This window comes from Epinephelus fuscoguttatus, linkage group LG15, assembly GCF_011397635.1.
Source record: "Epinephelus fuscoguttatus linkage group LG15, E.fuscoguttatus.final_Chr_v1".
NCBI classification, from domain to species: domain Eukaryota; kingdom Metazoa; phylum Chordata; class Actinopteri; order Perciformes; family Serranidae; genus Epinephelus; species Epinephelus fuscoguttatus.
The window spans coordinates 32,212,572-32,231,364 of NC_064766.1; the positions used below are offsets into that span (position 1 = coordinate 32,212,572).

The 18,793-nt window shown below is 42.1% G+C and overlaps 1 protein-coding gene across 2 annotated transcripts in view; it reads right to left on the reverse strand.

Moving 5' to 3' along the window:
• Nucleotides 1–7,442, reverse strand: part of LOC125901967 (ephrin type-B receptor 1-B) — a 223,269-nt gene extending 215,827 nt beyond the window's left edge. The window contains exons 1-3 of one of the 2 annotated variants that reach the window (XM_049598024.1): nt 7,279–7,442; nt 5,071–5,170; nt 4,855–4,946 (exon numbers count right to left, since the gene is read on the reverse strand). The gene's annotated coding sequence lies outside the window, so the exon portion shown is untranslated. The remainder of the gene's footprint in view (nt 1–4,854; nt 4,947–5,070; nt 5,171–7,278) is intronic. The other variant, XM_049598023.1, reaches the window with a different exon arrangement.
• Between the last annotated feature and the right edge of the window lie 11,351 nt (nt 7,443–18,793).

An 18,793-nucleotide genomic window follows, 5' to 3' on the forward strand; every position in this document is an offset into this window, starting at 1 on the left:
ACCTGTCTTGGGCTAGATACATCCCCCAAGTCCCTGGAGCTCAGAAATTGGGATGGAGTCTTTAATCTACAGCCTGAGTAGGCCTGGTTTTACCCGGGGCCACTGGATGGCCTAATACTTCAGTGCTGTCCCTTCACAGCATACTGGCCCAGATACTTTTTACCTGCTTTACTTTTTATGGACTCAACCGACGGTTGAACAGTAGGGTTTTCCAAATATTATGTAGCCTATAAAATGAAAGCCTGTATTTATAGCACAATTAGAGGAACTTAAAGGTCCAGTGTGTGTGATTTAGGGGGATATAATGTCTGAAAAACTCATTCTTCATGATGTAAAACTGATTTATTGAGTGGGTCTGTTTGATTTGGAAAGGAATAGACCTCTGAAGGTAATTCAGCTTCCAGTAAAAAAAAAAAAAAAACTCCTGCATGTCTGGATCTTAAATTATCCGAAAAAACAGGGTGAGCACACATTAACAGGTGCAAGGCTAGCAGCCCATCTGCGAGAGCCGCACGGCGTCACAGAAACACAGATTTGTAACATGAAACAGCTTTATTCAGTGTTTTAACTGCTTTAAATCACAGAGTGTGTTTGTTTTGGAGAGGAAGAGACCTCTGTAGATAATTCGGCTCCAGCTTAAAACCTGCTGAACAATAAACTCTGAAGGAAATCTAACTGGGAGAAGTTTCAGCTGGTTGCAATCTGTTCCTTCGTCGCTAGATGCCACTAAATCCTCCTCACACACTGGACCTTTAAAAGAGGGCCACACTTTAGTCTTAACTATGTGCATCTTTTATTCTCCAACACGCCCGAACTGTTTACACTGCATCCATCTTTTGTGCCCCTTTGCAATTTAACTCCTAACCTTTCCAATGACAAAAATCAAACACACTGTAAATGAAAAGTGACTCACACTTAATAAATGGCTGTTCCAGCTGTGGCAAAGGCCAGCAGATGAACTGGGGCAGCCACAGTGCTTCAGGAGCATCAGGCAGTGGTTGCTAACTTGGGAAAAGCAGCTTGATGAGAGCATTTGTCATTTTTAATGGTGTGGCGAGGAGTGGCGCTATAGTGCGACATGGCACTGCACAGCATGGCCCCCGGTGCTGGCTGCCACGCAGGCCTACGATAGCCACCTGGCCTTATTTTTCACCCGGCCAGTCATCATCACCTATGACTCCACAGGTCATCTCCAAATACAGGAGCAGCACACAGCAATCTGTCCCTGTTTGCTGTCCACACCCTGAGGGGGGGAAGGAAGGAAGGAAGGAAGAGTACAAGGGGAGGCAGGAACAATGGTGCTGCTGCTGTAGCACATCCTCCCATACAAAGCACACACAGACAAACGCACGCATACAATAACACAAATGTGCGTGCAGTCGCTTCCCACACAGCACTCAGATAATGATCCGCACAAAGCCGCACAAGCACTTGCCTACTTCAGCTCAAGAGCCTCAGCCCAATACCAATACTGAGCCCAAAAACATTGTAAGAGCCTCTCATTCTCTCTGTGGCCTGATTTTTTCTCTGTGGTTAAGCCTGCAAGTGCAGCATCCCAGTTCTATTATCTTTTCCTCCGTTTCTCCATTCAAGACCAGATTCAAGACACAATAAAAAGGCAGCCACTCCAGGTGGGGTTTTCTCTGACTTGTGTTTGATTAAATGTTTTTCCATCCTCTGCATTCTGCGAGCTGACCCTTAAATTATTGCGCTTTTGACCTGTAAGCATCCACCCGCTATCTACCTCTCCATGACCAATGTGCCATGACCTTTACATTTCTCCTCTCTGTCTCCTGTTTCCTGATTCCTGTTTGGCTGCTGGGGGAAAACAGAAAAAAAATTACAATTGTTCAGTTTTTCAGTTGAGCCCGGCAGGAAATACAAAACAACATTAAGAACAGAGAGTACACGAGACCTTCTATGACGAAGAGGTGTGGTGCTTTTTATGGAGACAGCAATATTAACTCAGATGCACACTCATTATTTAGATACGTGATACATGAGTGCAGGAGAGAGTTGGTGACAGGGGCATACACACCTTAAAAAACTGGGTGATTATAATGGTGCAGAATGAGAAAGGCAGAACCAGACACACAGGAAAAAGAAAGATGTTTCCCAGAGAGCACAGAAGCTGGGGAGATTTGTCTGGTGATGAATATGAATGCATGAAAATGAAATGCCTGAGTCAATATGGAGACAGTGCAGGGACCCAGGTGACAGAGGAGCGCAGTGCTACACCCACCCTGGGGGGATGGACTGGTTATTAGGCTGGGCTTTAGCTTCATCCATCTTCAGGAGTCCGGGCGCTGGCCATTGACAATATGAGTACAGAGCCAGGGCTGAATACAGATGTGCTCTGGACCAGCGTTCCCCAAATAGAGGGTCAGGACTCACTAGTGAGTCCCAGCCACAGTCGTACTTTCTGGGTCACGGCTCAAGAGAGGCGATGGAAAATAGGTTCGTTGTGGGGGATGTGTGAGGTTGGTTAAGTTTTGCCTCGGAATGTATTTTTTAGAGGCTGCGAAGGCAAAGGCCAGCGTCTCTGCCTGTGCTGTGTTTACACTGCAAAGTACAACTCCAAAGACAATTTTCCTCTGTGAACTAAAAATGTAGATACAGCTGTGACAAATCCTCACTACCTACTAGCCAGTCTCATTCAATCAGCCATCTGTAGAAAGTCTGAAGGTTAGTGTTTTGCTTGTGGTGAAAACTCATATAAGAAATAAGGTGTGTTTCAAGAGTAGAGCAACTCTCTGACAGTAGGTCAGGCAGGGAGACAGGGCAGGAGCTAAATACAGCACTCTCATTAATCTGCCAATGATGCCAAGACTGATGGTATCTGTCCCCTGCTATCAGCACACAGACACTTCTGAGGCATTCATTGCACTTCTCTGACACAGTCACAGGTACACAAACCTACGCAAAGCAGACAGAAAAACACAGATTCCAAACATTCAGCACGAACACACAGAATAGATTTAATAAATGTTTATGTATTTGTGTGCGACGGCGAGAAAGAGAGAGGGGGGATTACACTTCATTTCTCCAAGCGGAGATGCAGCTGAAGCATTATTTGCTTTAAGTATTGCAGTTTGATTAATAAGTCGTTAGCTCATGTTCATCCTATTCAAGATTCAAGCTCTTTAGTTACCATTAATCACAACAACACAATGAGGAGATTCTGCTCGGCACTGAATGAGTAAGAGCATCATTATAGCTTGCTCTTCGTCAAGTGTGTGCACGTGTGTGTGTGTGTGTGTGTGTGTGCGAGACAGAGATTGACTGTGAGTTCAAGCTATGTTCCTACTTGTATTTACTCTCATGTGTGCGTGCGTGCATGTGCTCACACTCAAATGTGCATGTGCGGCTGACTCAGACGCAGAATGATGGATAATAGATTGGTGCATCCCCCTCCTCAGTCACTCGGCTCTGTCAGCTGCCATAGGGTTTTCTGTTGCAGACAATGTTCTGGCAGCAAGCACCCAATCCATCTCTCCAAAAGGTGCCACCAGTTCAAAAACAGTGTGGGGATAAAAAAACACAAAACACAAAATCACGCAAATCATCCAAAATCATGCACGGAGCCTATAATAATTCACTGATTATTTCTCTTGATGGCCATGGTGATTAGGACGCATTCATTTTCTTGTGATTAGGGATCTCTAATCACAGAAGAGGTTAATGGGGTTGTCATTCATTCACTTATTCACTTGTAGCATTTAAGAAAGCTTCCTATTAAACGTGTGGCCTCAGCCCCCTTCGGTGAGGCGCACCTTTCAATTTAAGTGCCAACCATTTTCCACCTCCTTCAGAAGAGGTGCCTTGACAACAACAACATTTGACACATGGTAAATTGTTTTTTGTATCCCTGAACACGTTATCATGGGCCAGCCGACTGGAGAGGCTCATAAAGTAGTTTTCTGGCTACAGAAAGCGACAGTTAGGAGGTGGACTTGTTAATGAGGAAAAACAAAACTAGCCTGACAGCTCATCACTTTATGTCAGCTCCCAGTGACAGCCGATCCCACTCATTCCCCGATGAGTTGTTTGTTTCGCGGGGACACCATCAAAATGCATCCCTCCGTCTCCTCCGACCTGTCTTTTTCTCCCCTCCCCTGGCCTGTGACAGATAGTTCAGTACAATCTATCAACCTCAGTCTGCCTCAGCCAGGGCCATCGCTTTGTGGAGCCACGTATGGACAGAACGCACACACAACGGCCCACATCCCCGAGACCGTCACGCTAAATGGGATAAACATCTGGCGGTGGAGGGGGAGAGAGAAACGGAGGTCAAATCAATCTGCCCTCTGTCTGCCATACACTGATCCCCTGTCATAGGCTGACCTCTGCAGAACCCAGCAAATGAAACTCCAGTGCTGCATTTGAATACAAAGAGAGCAGCACTTCAGTCTGACTTGAACACAGCGGATGAGAGTGCCCACTGACGGATGAACCCACTGGTGGACTTAAATGTTTATTCACATGACTGATTTAACTAAGTGGTACCAGAGGATGTTGGGATGGGTGTGACAATAAAGAAAATTATCATCATCATTATTATTATTATTATTATTATTATTATTATGCTAAATGAGCGGCGTGTAAGATTTAGATTTATTGCAGAAAGCTTAAACTTGTGCCAAGAGTGAACTCTCAGTTAGGATTCCGGCAGTGTTCATTGTTCAGGAGGTTTTTATCCACAACATCTCTTCATCTCCAAAACAAATAGACCCGGTGATTTAAACCAGTAAAAACACTGAATAAACACTTTCACCTTACAAATCAGTGTTTTTCTGACACTGCTCGGATCATCACAGACGGGTCGCTAGCCCAGCACCTGCTAATGTGTGCTACCTTATTTCCGATCCAAATGTTCAGGAGGTTTTTACCATGAGGCAAATTATCCACAGGGGTCTCCTCCTCTCCAAACAAACAGACCCGGTGATCTGAAATGGTAAAAACACTAAACGAAGCCGTATAACATCACAAATTACAAACCAGTGTCTCCCTGACGCTCTTCAGCATGTCAGAGATGGGCCGCCAGCCCAGCACCTGCTAATGTGTGCTCACCTTCTCTCTCCGAGGACGTTTTTATCAGGAGCCGAATTATCCGCAGAGGTCTCTGTCTCTCCACAACAACCAGTCCACGTGATTTAAACCTGTATAAACACTGAAAAGGGGAGTTTCACATTTAAAAAAATAAAAGTTTTCCAATGCTCTTGTCGCAGAAGGGCTGATAACTATACCAATGTGAAAATACAAAAGGCCCTATCTAGAGCCACTGTTTGGTTTGTCCACTCTGGGCTACTGTAGAAACACAGCAGTGCAACATGGCAATCACCATAGACGAGGACCCGCTCCACACGTAGACATAAACAGTTAATTCATCTTTTGAAACCTGGAGCGACATGCCTTTTCTTAGGGCTGGAAGAGACTTGCCGCTCGATCGAACGTACGCCTACACAATGCGCCGTGTCTGTGTATATACTTGCTGCAGCACTACGCAGCCAAAATGCGCAATACTGACGGTCTCCACTTGGGACAGACAACAGAAATATAACCCGGAAATCGGGTAGTGCATGCCAGGTGTTGTAAACAAATATGGATGCCCTTGATATGCTTGATGCGGATGAAGAACTATGTTACTATGACTGGCATGGAAACATCATAGAGACACAGGTAGTTCCACACCGGGTCTGTCAGCCTCTCTTCAAAAGTTTCCGCCATTGCTCCGACAGCAGCTCAGTCTGGTCTGATCTCACAGTCATCATGTTAATTCACACGAGTGTCTCAAGCAGTCATGTCAATATAGCATCTTGCGCATGGTCATGGTACCTCGCGTTGAGATGTGAGGCCAACACATCAAACGAACGCAGATCACACTAGGGCTGCCACTAACGATTATTTTCATTGTCGACTAATCTGTCGATCATTGCTTCGATTAGTCGACTAATCATTTCATCGAAAAATGTGTTAAAATGTTGAAAAATGTCGGTCCGTCTCGCCCAAACCCCAAAATTACGTCATCTAATGTCTTGTTTCGTACTCACGCCAAAGGGTTTTAGTTCACTGTCACGGGAGAGTGTGTAAAGCTGCCAATATCTGAATGGAAAAAGCTGCAAGAAGAGTATTGTGGGGTACTTTTATAATACTTTTCTATGAAAAATGACTCAAACCAATTATTCGACTACTAAAATAGTCACCAATTATTTTAATAGTCGATTAGTCATCGATTAGTCGACTAATCGTGGCAGCCCTAGATCACGCACAGCAGCCCTGATGCGGTCACATTCGTGTTGTTTGCAGCAAGTAAATTACTGGCCTTATGTTGCTTTCAGACATTTTTTAAAAGTGTTTAAACCTTTGAACTCTGAGCAAAGGCAAAGAGCAACTTGATAAGAAATGTCCCACAAACTGCGAAAAAATTAGTATATATTTAGAAAATCATTTTAAAAACGAAGGCAATAAAAAAAGAGTGAGGGAAATATTATATCTGTATACTCATTATTACATATTTTAAATTATGGCATATATTTATTATATTTTAAAGCATTTTTCCAGGTCATTTGCTTGTTTTTTTTTTATTTTATTTTACTCTTTTTATATATTTATTTTATTTTTTACTGATTTTCTTGTTTTTAATTTTCTCTTTTTACTAATTTCTTGCAATTTTTGGGGGGATATTTCTTGTTTCAATGCTCATTGCCTTCTTCCCATATTTTCCAAAAGAAACCATGCCAATTTACTCAGGTTTCAAAGGATTAAACTGGGAGGTTCACAAACTATTTTATCTTGAAACTCACAGGAGTAATTTGGTGTCTCCCTGGGCCAAAACTTACAAAAATACATCATGAATTGCTGTAACATCTACATTGATAAACTACTGATTAAGACCAGAACAAACAATTAATTTACAATATGAAATATAATGTAAATGTGTGTGAAAAGTTCTCTTTGAACACCTGGTATATAACAAAGAGGATATTCTCATTAAAACCACCACTCTTTACTGTCACCATTAGTCACACACGCATGCGCAGACACGCAAACTTGTCCAACATGGATACTGACACAAATAGCTTACACACTTAATTAACACAAACCTAACACACACATTAGTAACGTTTCCACCGTCAAAACAGTGTTTACTAAATGCTGTTTGCTGCCAAAATCACATCACGAACAAGCTCGTGAGCTAGCTAGCTAACACTGACAGGTAACGTTACTGTTAGCTGTTAGCTTTAGCTAGCTACACAAACAAACACATGACTGACTCACTTTTCCGCCGTCAAAACACTGTCTCCTCAAAGTCTCTTCACACAGGAAAAAATCTTTACTCCTTCCCCATTGCTGAGAGTGCGTGGTTTGGAGTTGTTGTCCAATTTGTCCATTTTTAAACACTAATGTTACAACACTTCATAGGCCTCTGCAGTGCATTTCCAGTGGCGCAGTGGGTGGCGCTAATTCGCCAGTCAGGTGATAGTGTACCACTGCAGAAGAAGAGCACCAGGCCAAAGGAACATACATGACATTCAGACATCCTCAGTAGCTCAGTAAACTACATTAAAGTGCAAATAGCACTGGTATATAAATACAGGAGAATGAAAATTTAATATTGCACACGTGCAGAAACATATTGCTCTAAGAAATGTATTGCACAATGGATGGATAATAATAGAGAGCACACTGGACAGCTAACGTTACAGCTATGTGCTAAAGTCATCCAGAGATGATGAAGAGAGCTTGCAGTGGTCAATGCAATGATGTCATGACTGTAGACTTATTCGCTGAATCTATTCCCATTGCACTCTTCCTTATTCAGAGCCCCATTAGCTTCCACAAAGAGGTCGCTAGTCTTCCTAGCGTCCACTCACACAACAACATTAAAAATACATCACTTCAGAATCACACAGTATCAATGAGATATTAACATTCAATATCAGTCCAAAATTAAGACCAAAAATGAGTAAAAAAACAAAATTGTTTTACAACGTTTCCATCTTAGCATACAAACTTTTTTTGCAATATTTTTCATATTCCTTCCATTTTTTTATGTTTCCACTCAAGTTTTTATGTGCTCATTAAAAATGTGCACACAGTATCTGAGCTGAATGAATTCACATATCATGGCATACATTATTGCCAATTGGTGACTCATTAAAAAATGGGTCCACATGTAACAGGGTCAGTTACACAGCAGTAATATTCGTAACAAAGTCGAATGTACATTTGTAATATTTAGAATTATAATGACACAAAATTTGTTTGTTGTTATTACCTGACACTTAGGCCTCCATAGTTAGTATGTGGAACATTTGATACTCAGTTTCTGCACCCCTGCGTCCACCTTTGGAGGTACCCCACCTTTCCTCTCCCCTTTTGCTGTTGCACTCCATGGGAGGGGTAAGCAACATGCTCTCGTAGTCATTTCTGTGTTTTAGCGCTGTCAAGCTATGTTTTTAAGTTCACTTTATGCTAACATAATCCTTGTCACTTAATTTGTGTAGGGGCTCAAGTTTTACGGTCTTATTTGATGGAGGATTTTGCTTTTACCTTTCACTGTCAGGTATGTTACATCTGTTTTATTGTACTGAATTGAATGTAACATGGTCCTTTTGCTGTTGTTCTTCGTGGGAGAGGGGCTCCAGTTTATATGGTCATATTTGATGGAGGATTTTATTTTGACCTCCTGCTGTCAGAGTTGTTAGGAATAAACAGAGATGGCCTCCTAAGATATCCACGGTCTGGGCCTCTTCATATCAACGAAACGCAGACAACACTACATCCACCAACCATAACTTTGGGAAAGACTGTTTTAATACATTCATATTCTCTTTGTTGTAAAGCATTTTACCTTTTGTTAGTGAACTAATAACATATTTTTCTTAACATAATGGTTACATAATCGAGTTATAACATTATTAAAAAAGATCAAAAAGGAGTCATCACAAATGTAATCACTGACCCTGTTTAACAATGAAGATGACCAACACACATTGAAATATGCAGCTTAGTGGTTATTACCCAGGAAACAATGTGTATAGAAGTTGTCTTTTGTGTTTATTGCGTATGTTTTACATTGCAGACCTAGGTATTTATATAAACGCTTCTAAAGTGACATAGCTCTGATTCCATGTATATGAGCTGACTTTGTCATCTGGAGGTGGAGGGGATGGTGGATGGCATAAGACCTAGGCAAGATAGCCAAGCTGGAGACCGCTGTTCCAGACCAGCAGCAAAACCAGTTGTTGTTTAGGAAGACATCTACCGCATTTCCAGCAGATACTGTGCCCCAAAAATCAGGCGTTTTTTTTAGCAAGACATCAGCAGCATTGGGGCATAACTCTGGGAATGAGTTACTGCCCCAAGCGAGGGAGTTTAAGTATCTTGGGGTTTTGTTCACAAGAATGGAGCGTGAGATGGATCGGCAGTTTGGCGCAGGGTCTGCGCCAGGCCGTCATGATGAAGAAAGAGCTGAGCCGGAAGGCAAGGCTTTCCATTTACTTGTCTCTGGGTAGTGACCGAAAGAATGAGGTTGTGGATACAAGTGGCCGAAATTAGTTTCTTCAGAAGGGTGGCTGGGCTCAGCCTCAGAGATAGGGTAAGGAGCTCGGACATGTGGAGGGAGCTCGGAGTAGAGCCGCTGCTCCTTCGCCTCGAAATAGGTCAGTTGAGGTGGTTCGGGCATCTGATCAGGATGCCTCCTGGGTGCCTCCTGTTGGAGGAGTTCCAGGCATGTCCCACTGGTAGGAGGCCCCAGGGCAGACCCAGAACACGCTAGAAGGATTACATATCTCATCTGGCCTGGAAACGCCTCTGGGTACCCCAGGAGGAGCTGGAAAGTGTTGCTGGGGAGAGGGATGTCTGGGGTGCTTTGCTTGGCCTGCTGCCCCTGCAACCTGACTTCAGATAAAAGGTTGAAGATGGATGGATGGATGGATGGATGGATGGATCAGCAGCATTTCAAGCTGTGATTGTGCCACCAAATCTGGGTATTATATGCCAAAACATGATCTTTTCTATTCCTAACCATAGCCAAATGATTGATGTGCCTAAACCTAACCACACATTAACCACATCATTGTAGAAATGTAATGTACAAACACACAATGTACCAACATCACGCTGGTGATTGGGTTGATGGTGAAATGGGTGGAATGGAATTTTGTTTGTGGTGCTCACAGCAACGAAAAATTATACTTAAAAATTTAGACAGCAACAAGCATTTCAATAAAACAATCCACAGACCTCCATGTGAGCAGTTTTCATTAAAAAATTATTTGGATGAACCGCCACTTTATATGCTCATATTTTTAATTAGTCGCTGAATGCCAAATACGTCATAACTGTTGTGAGTACAGGGACACAGATTAGTAACAGCAGAGGTTGTTCTGCAGTCGGAGCCCCTCAACTCAAAACCTCTTCTTAAGTCTAATTAATTCATTAATTCACTGTATGAGACAGATTCAATTTAATTAAAGTTCTGTTTGTTTTGCTTTGCAATTTTTGCATAGTCCTTTCTTATTAATTGCTCTGCCAGCAAAGTGTTGGAGTTTGTGATTGCATTTTTGTTTTTAGAATTTGCTGTTGTGATTTTGTATTTCATATTTAGTTTTCCATTTTGTGATTTTCTCCTGCACCAGAAGCTCACTAAATTCTAATCAAAAAGATGTACATCGGTTTCTATCACACAACATTCACATGTCAAATGCACATGTTGACACACGCAAATGCTTTTATGTGTACAGTGCATTCACCACCAGGTTGGCTACACATTACATACACATTGCCTCATTGTTTCAGGGTGTGATGGTGTCTCTGTTGACAGCAAAGAACAAAAGGATTCATAAAAAGATGCACAAGCCGTCGATAAATGTCATAACAGTGGTGCTCAAAGCTTTATGCTTGGAGGGCTAACAGTGTAAAATGATACTTGGCTGTGGGACAACAATGCACTTGGACATGTGTTATTTAGATAATGACCTCATTTAACACAGGCATGCATCTACACAACATATGCAGTCACGCACACATCGCAAACAAACAATAGCGCCGAGTTAGCACATTGACCTTCTGATATTAACATTGACCTTTGAAAGCTATCTTTCCTCCCAGCATGCATCATAGGATCAATAAACATTACTGCCAGGTGATGCCCGGCGCATTATCGGCCTGTTGCAGGCTCGATGACAGGGCACGCACACATCCATGCACGAATAGCAATGCAACAAAGCCCATGTCAAATGCTAAATGTCAAAACCTTGTTCTGCACTCAGAATGTGTGTCATATTGGTAATTACCACCGTAATGCACACCATCAAAACACGCTATCACTCAGCATTGACTTGTTGACCATCACTAATTGTTAATCAGTGTTTTGTGTTGTGCGGTTAGAAGAAATGAGCACAAGTGAGAAAAGCAATTAAGAGCTCCAATCCCATCTCTCTTACTGTACTGTATTACTCCTTCTCTACGCTTTTCCCCGTGTCTGACTATGCCTCTCATTTTGCCCTCTCATTTTTAGTCTGCACCTCCACCACATAAGTGCAGGTGGCTCAGTCATCTTTCCGTTCTTGGTTCAATCTCCTTATCCAATCAGAAGCAGACCCCATTACCACACAGTTTCCCAGTCAATGATTTCTCATTTAGACCACACTCCCCAGATCCTCAGCTCATTGAGGGCTTGATGGATGACCTGTCGAATATGCATATGTGTGTGTGTACGTGTGTGTAGATGGTGTGAAGACAGAGCTTACCCGGGGCACAAGACAGGTGGAATGAGAAACCAGATTTAAAGGACCATTGGGTCAGAGTCTCCCAGTACTCTCATTCCTAAAAAGTTAAAATCGTTCACAGTGACAGCATCTTCATCAAGTGCTCGTTTTTGGGTTTTTTTGGAAATAAGAAATGTATGAGAAATACAAAGCGCTGGGAACATGTTCTTTACGGAATGCCTTTTAATCCACATACAATAAAAGATCCCATACAGATCTCTCCTGATGAAAACATCATCCTTTAGGATTACTACAAAATAACAACCGCATCAATCTGGCTTATCCATGTCATGTTTCATGCATTGTTCCCACTGTAGGATTGCAGTGGCAAGCAGAGCATTCCAAGCCTTACCTCAAAACTTCCTCCACTTCTTCCGAGGACATCCCCACTGTCTCACCGCTCTGCTGGGAGATGTAGTTCAACTGTTGTCAAAGAGTTCCACACTACATACGAATATACAAAGCAGATATGTTCACACTGCAAAGAGCCAAACCTTGTATGCCACATGTCACTACTGATACAAAAATAGCTTGATTTTGTTCTACCACAATGCATTTCACAGAGGAAATGGAAGCCCTGCTCAAAGCTGGAAAGAATCAAACTAAATCTTGGTTGTTGGTGATACAGCCACAAGGATATACCTTGGATAAAGAAGAAGTATGAAATCTTTTGGTTTCTTTTCATGAGGTTGCTAATGGCATCCCAACTCACAGGTCGACTGATGACTATTAGCACACTTGTTTAATCATTTCCTGTTAGTAGAAAATGGTGGTACAGATTTCTTGTATACAGTAAAAACAGTAAGCTATAACCGTATATAGTAGATTCATTCATTCATCCATCCATATTTTGTAACCGCTTATCCTGTTAGGGGTCGCAGAGGGTGCTGGAGCCTATCCCAGCTGACACTAGGCAAGAGGTGGGGTACACCCTGGACAGGTCACCAGACTATCACAGGGCTGACACATAGAGACAGACAACCATTCACACTCACATTCACACCTACGGACAATTTAGAGTCACCAATTAACCTGCATGTCTTTGGACTGTAGGAGAAAGCTGGAGTACCCAGAGGAAACCAGCGCTAACACAGGGAGAACATGCAAACTCTGCACATAAGTGTTCCCCCACCCTGGATTGCTATGAGGCGACAATGCTAACCACTGCACCACCATGCTGCCCAGTATACAGTATATGATATATGATATACCAAATACAATTGGTATGAACTTTAGTATGAAATAGTTAACACTGCTGGAGACTCATAATAAGCTCTGCTTTAAATCAATCTCAATTATCATTAAACGTAGGTACTTTGAATTCTTTTTTTTAAACAAGGTAGTTTTACTGGCAATTCAGTGCAGATATACAGACATTAATAAACAAACACAGAACCAATAAGAGCAAAAAGATAACCTCACCCACCCATCAACACAAGAAAAATAGAGAAAGCCAGACAAGTCAAAGGAAATCCAAAAGAGAAGAAGAGAAAAAAATAAAAATGCAAACAAATTAATTAATTTGTGTGACATGAGTGGGGGAGTATACCATGTTTCATTAAAATTTTTCAGCTTCTTTGCCACAAAAGTTAAAAAAAAAATGTTGCCAGGTGCCAAAGAAACATGCAGTTGATCCTTTTATAATTGTATACATAACATCCTTAATCCAATGTCCATATGTTGGAGGTGAAGAGTCCTTCCATGTACACAGGATGAGCCTTCTGGCCAGAAGGGAGCAAGAAGAAACAATGTCCGCTTGGGCTCTACTTAAGTTAACATCTAGAGGAGTTACTCCAAATACTGTCATGGACATAGATGGGGCACCCAGCCGTCCAAACACTGCTGAAAACGCTTGAAATAATAAAGCCCAGGAATTAAATAGTTTCGGACATGCCCAGAACATGTGACATAAAGTGGTTGTAATGTTGAATTCTTGAAGGAAATGTTGTTTTTCTCAATAGACTGTAAAAAATAATGTATGGAGCTACCATGATGTCAGCCATCGGTCTGTGGTTTCCCACTTTGAAGCCTCAAGCTTGGCATTTCGGCCATCAGAGTCTTGGTTTTTTGGAGCCAGGGATGACCGTATTTGGGCGAGAGGTAGGTAACTGTGAAGGAGTGAGGGGTGAATCTGACTGAGAAGAAGAGGGCACTATTGGGCCCATCCTTAATTATGCTCAACTTTAAACCTGCATAAAAGGTAAATGGGCGGTAAACATGTTATTTCTGTTTTCAAGTTGGGCATTTTAACACAGGGGTCTATGGGGACTGATTCACTTCTGGAGCCAGCCTCAAGTGGCCATTCAAAGAACTGCAATTTTTGGTAATTCTGTGTTGGCTTCATTTTTCAGTCCCTATGGTTGTCACTGAGCGAAGAATCCAAAAATTGAGAATGGGTGGCTGCATTTCACAACAGCAAAACTAAATCAAAAATGTGTTTACACACTTTCACAAAACTTGTGCAGTTTATCCCTGTCTCATTTATCCAGTCGTATGCTCAATGCTTTCCAAACATGCATTTTTGCTAAAATCAAAAGTCTCAAATGGACGAGTAGTGCACCTGGGCAAGAATGTGAGTTTGTACTTTGCTCAAACTGCTGAATTCTGCACGAGCAGAGTTCAAATGCACGCCCAGGTGCGCTACTCATTTGCAGAAATGTTTTAAATATTAAGGTTTTAGCAAAAATGCATGTGTTTGGGAAGTGCTGAGCATACGACTGGATAGATGAGACCAGAGGCCTGTACTACGAAGCCAGTTCAACTTACCCAGGACATCTTGTCGTTATCTGGTTTGACTAACCCTAACATTGTCCATTTGGATAACTGGTACTACAAAGCTGGTCATCAATTACTTCAGTCAAAACTGGGTTTTCCTATCCAGCCATAAGCGCATTCATGTGAAAAAGGGGTGTTAATTACGAGTGACAACATCAGAACCATGAATGAAGTAGGCTGCTTCATATCACGAGATGAAAACGGTACTTGGGATGGTGATGACACATGATGTAAACGACATTCTGTGATCTAAAATGTAAAGTGCAGAAATATTGAAAATACTATCCAAAAGTACACCATCAGCTGAGACTTAAATTACGTGTAGGTATCACTAGGCTATATGTGACATTGGTATGCAATTTATTAGTATAGAGTGTTTTTTGCTATTTAGTTGTAAGATGATCAAACCACTCTAAATGAGTCACATAAAACACTTTAATGTCAGATTGTTTCTGCTACCGAAGTAAAGGGTGGCAAAGTCGCCTAGTTAATGACTGATGAGGTCGATAGTTTTGCTGTTGTTAAACACAGCCCCTCTTTTATTCCAATTCATCAAAAAATTTTCTCAGTGTTTAGATTCTTTGTCCATCAGCAAAGCAAAGTTTTATTTATGGACTCAGCATAACGCAGAGTGAGTAACTGATGTACAAATGATCACTTTGTAGGTCAAGTGTTCCTTTAATCTTGACATGTTGTTGAACACAGTTTCAAAATCATATCATTTTTCCATCAGCTCCTGGCGCATAACTAAATACCACTTATGTTGCGGTAAATGGGGGAATGAAGACAGCATGATGTCTATCAAATGCCCAAATCACTGTAATACCGTGTCAAACAGAAGCCTGATCACACAGTGGTGCTTTAACCAGAGAGGGGGGCAAACCTGAAGCTGATGTGAGATTCACCTTAAATGCTCTGCATGCCACAGAGAGCACACAAAGTATAATTAAGCCCATACACCCGTCTACTAATTTTCCAGGTTCTTTAATTCACACAAACTTTTATATTATAAAATGTCAGTGGTTTTGCGTCACAGTTAGCTTCTGCTTCTTGCAATTATCTTGTGATGACGCATAGCTAAACTGAGATGCACTGTGGCAGTTCACCTCAGGGCTTAACAAAGACAATCGTCCTTTTCTTTTGTCCTCCAAGAGAGTGACAAGTTCAGCAGAGCGTCCACTCCCCAGCCGAACTCCAGGAGCAACATGACAACTGAGAAGGTCAGCGGGTCAGAGGTTATTATGGATTGTTTCAGGTCACAGAAGATGGCTTAAGTCCCCGTGGGTTGCTCAAATATCAGCAGGATCCATGAAGTGTCATCAGGAATCGTTCCAAGCTGCTGGAGAAGTGTGTGTCAACACTGGAGCGTTCCTGTTAATTATATATTTTTGTTGCTTTTTTCTCCTTGTGTGTGCAGCATGAGGAAGGCATGCCTGTTGTGAGAGCACTGCCACTTCCCAGCACTGAGTGAAAACACAGCCACACAACACTTGATTTACTGCTGTGACCAGCCATGTGGTGATGCCACAGCGCCACCCAATGATCAAGACATGCTGCTGCAGGTAGACGTGGCTGCACAAAGAATGTCAGATTGATCATGTTTTGTGTCATTTACACTCAGCTAGATAGGGGATGAACTTAATGCATCTTTCTTAAAGTGGTCTATAAAGGGTTGCCAGATCTGGTAGAATTTGTTTTCACACCCTCATCACATCCTTCACGAGGGCAGAATGGGTGGGAGCCAGTGTTTGCTTCCAATTTCATAATATCAATCGACACACTAGAAGGGTGACAAATAATATCATATTATGGTGGGAGCTGGTTGACACAAGATCAGAACCTTTAATACCAAAGAGTGCAGTCAGTGGATCAGGATCCACAGGTCTACCAAGGATGTCTGATAGTGACTGAAAAATATTTAGCCAATACGTTGTGATTCTTGGACAGTGCTAGAACATATGGGTTGGTGAAGCTGATGATTGTCCACAACGGTCACACACTGGACTGATATTTGGATTCATTTTACAGAGCTTATTTTTTGATAAGTGAAATCTATGCAATATTTTGCATATATGTCTAGCACAAACTGAGGAAGAATGTACCAGTTTTTGGGCTTCTATCCATGACTCTTTCGAAATAGCAACCACCGAATCATTTGCCCAGGCTACTTTTAAATAATAAAGGGAAGCAGTACAATGTGAACACGAAAATGAATCATAAATAACAGAGGTGCCTCCTTTGAACAGTGGATTTGACAGAAATATTGATTCAATTGACAAACTGATGGGTAAATTAAGGAAGGATGCAGTGATTTGCTTGACAAAGTTACATACCTGTAACTATCTGAAAAAAAGAACACATGGTATGGCAAATTTAGTGTGTGACTGCTGAAATATACTGCTATATATACTGCTACTGCTGAGAATATACTGTCAATAAAAAGATCTTTGAAGGAATGAATGCCTTTTTTGTGCCACAGCCGAAACTCTGCATCAGTGAGCAATATTTTGTCAGTTTGTTTTTCTCTATAGCCAGACACAAATAATATGCTATTTCTACATGTGGTGGTCTCTAATGTCCAGATCCAGTATTACAATATGACATCTTCCACCAGAAAATATGTTTTAAAGGTGATGTCTAGAACTACCTGGTGTGGGTGGGGTGCATAGACTGTATAGAAATTATGGATACAGCCACCATGAGGTCACCCATTGGTTTGTGGACTCCCGTTTTGAAGCCTGGAGCCAGTTGCACTAAACACGCAAGTTTTCTCCTTAAGTGACACTTAAGACTTTATTTCTCTTAAGCTGAGGGACTTACTTCAGGGTCCATCCATCTATCCATTTTCATCCACTTAATCAGGGCCAGGTCATGGAGGCAGCAGGCCAAGCAAAACACACCAGACGTCCCTCTCCCCAGCAACGCTTTCAAGCTCCTCCTGGGGGACCCCAAGGTGTTCCCAGGCCAGACGAGATATGTAATCCTTCCAGCGTGTTCTGGATCTGCCCCGGGGCCTCCTACCAGTGGGACGTGCCTGGAACACCTCTAACAGGAGGCACCCAGGAGGCATCCTGATCAGATGCCCGAACCACCTCAACTGACCCCTTTCGACGTGAAGGAGCAGCGGCTCTACTCCGAGCTCCCTCCAGATGTCAGAGCTCCTCACCCTATCTCTAAGGCTGAGCCCAGCCACCCCACAGTGGAAACTCATTCCGGCCGTTTGTACCCACAACCTCATTCTTTCAGTGCCCCCCCACAGTTGTCATAAATGGAGAAATTAGCTTTACTCAAGTGGCCATTGGATAAACTACAGTTTCTGGCTTCATTTTTCAGCCCTGGTCGCTGCCCCTTGGTGGGATGCTAGTATTGTGAGCTATGTCTCTTCCTCTATCATTTCCAACTGGCACACACTCATCTGCTTCTCAACAACTCTACATTATTTTTTAATTGTTTACATCTGTGCTCTTCCTGCTGTGACTTGTCAGATTGTTCCCATTCTGTTTATCTCATGAGCACCAAGATATGCTGCAGTGTGCTAATAAAAGGCGGGGAGGAAGACGACTGCAAGATAGTAAACATTAGATTCGGATGGACTCTGTTTTAAGAGGAGGGAAATGCATTCATGTTTGTTAGGCCTTGGGGATGCACACAGTACATTTTGGTGAGTGACAATAAATGTAAACATAAATTTGTTTACAAGACAGTTGATGCTCCATAAATATTCACATATTCTGGAGGGAAATACATCATGTAGTAGGCCGACAGAGGATTTTCACAGCAAGACAAATCATTAATTCACAGTGTGAAATGTAATCTAGAAATACAAAAACATTATAAAATGCATGCTAGAGTAAGTGTGTACTTCAGAGTAAATGCATGTGTTTATGATGAGAAGTTGAGAAGTGAGTCAGCAGGTTTTACCCTGGTCTTACCTTTCTTTTTGTGTCGGCAACACTACTAACACAACTAGCAGTTTGGAGAGGTTTCTTTCAAGGGCTTTCTACCTGGAAGGAACCACTTGGTTAAAGTTAGGGGGGAAAGTGGTTTGCTTTAAAACAAACACATTTCTGTCGGGAAATGCTCTCTGGGAGACAGTCTACAAGGAACACAACTACCTGAGAGTTCATCTTCTTCTGTTGGCTGAATGGTAGGATACTCCCAAAACAAAATTACTAGCCGAGAATTCTTCTTCATCATCATCGGCTTCCTTTTTTTCTTCTTCAGCTTCATTTTCAGTGGTGGTC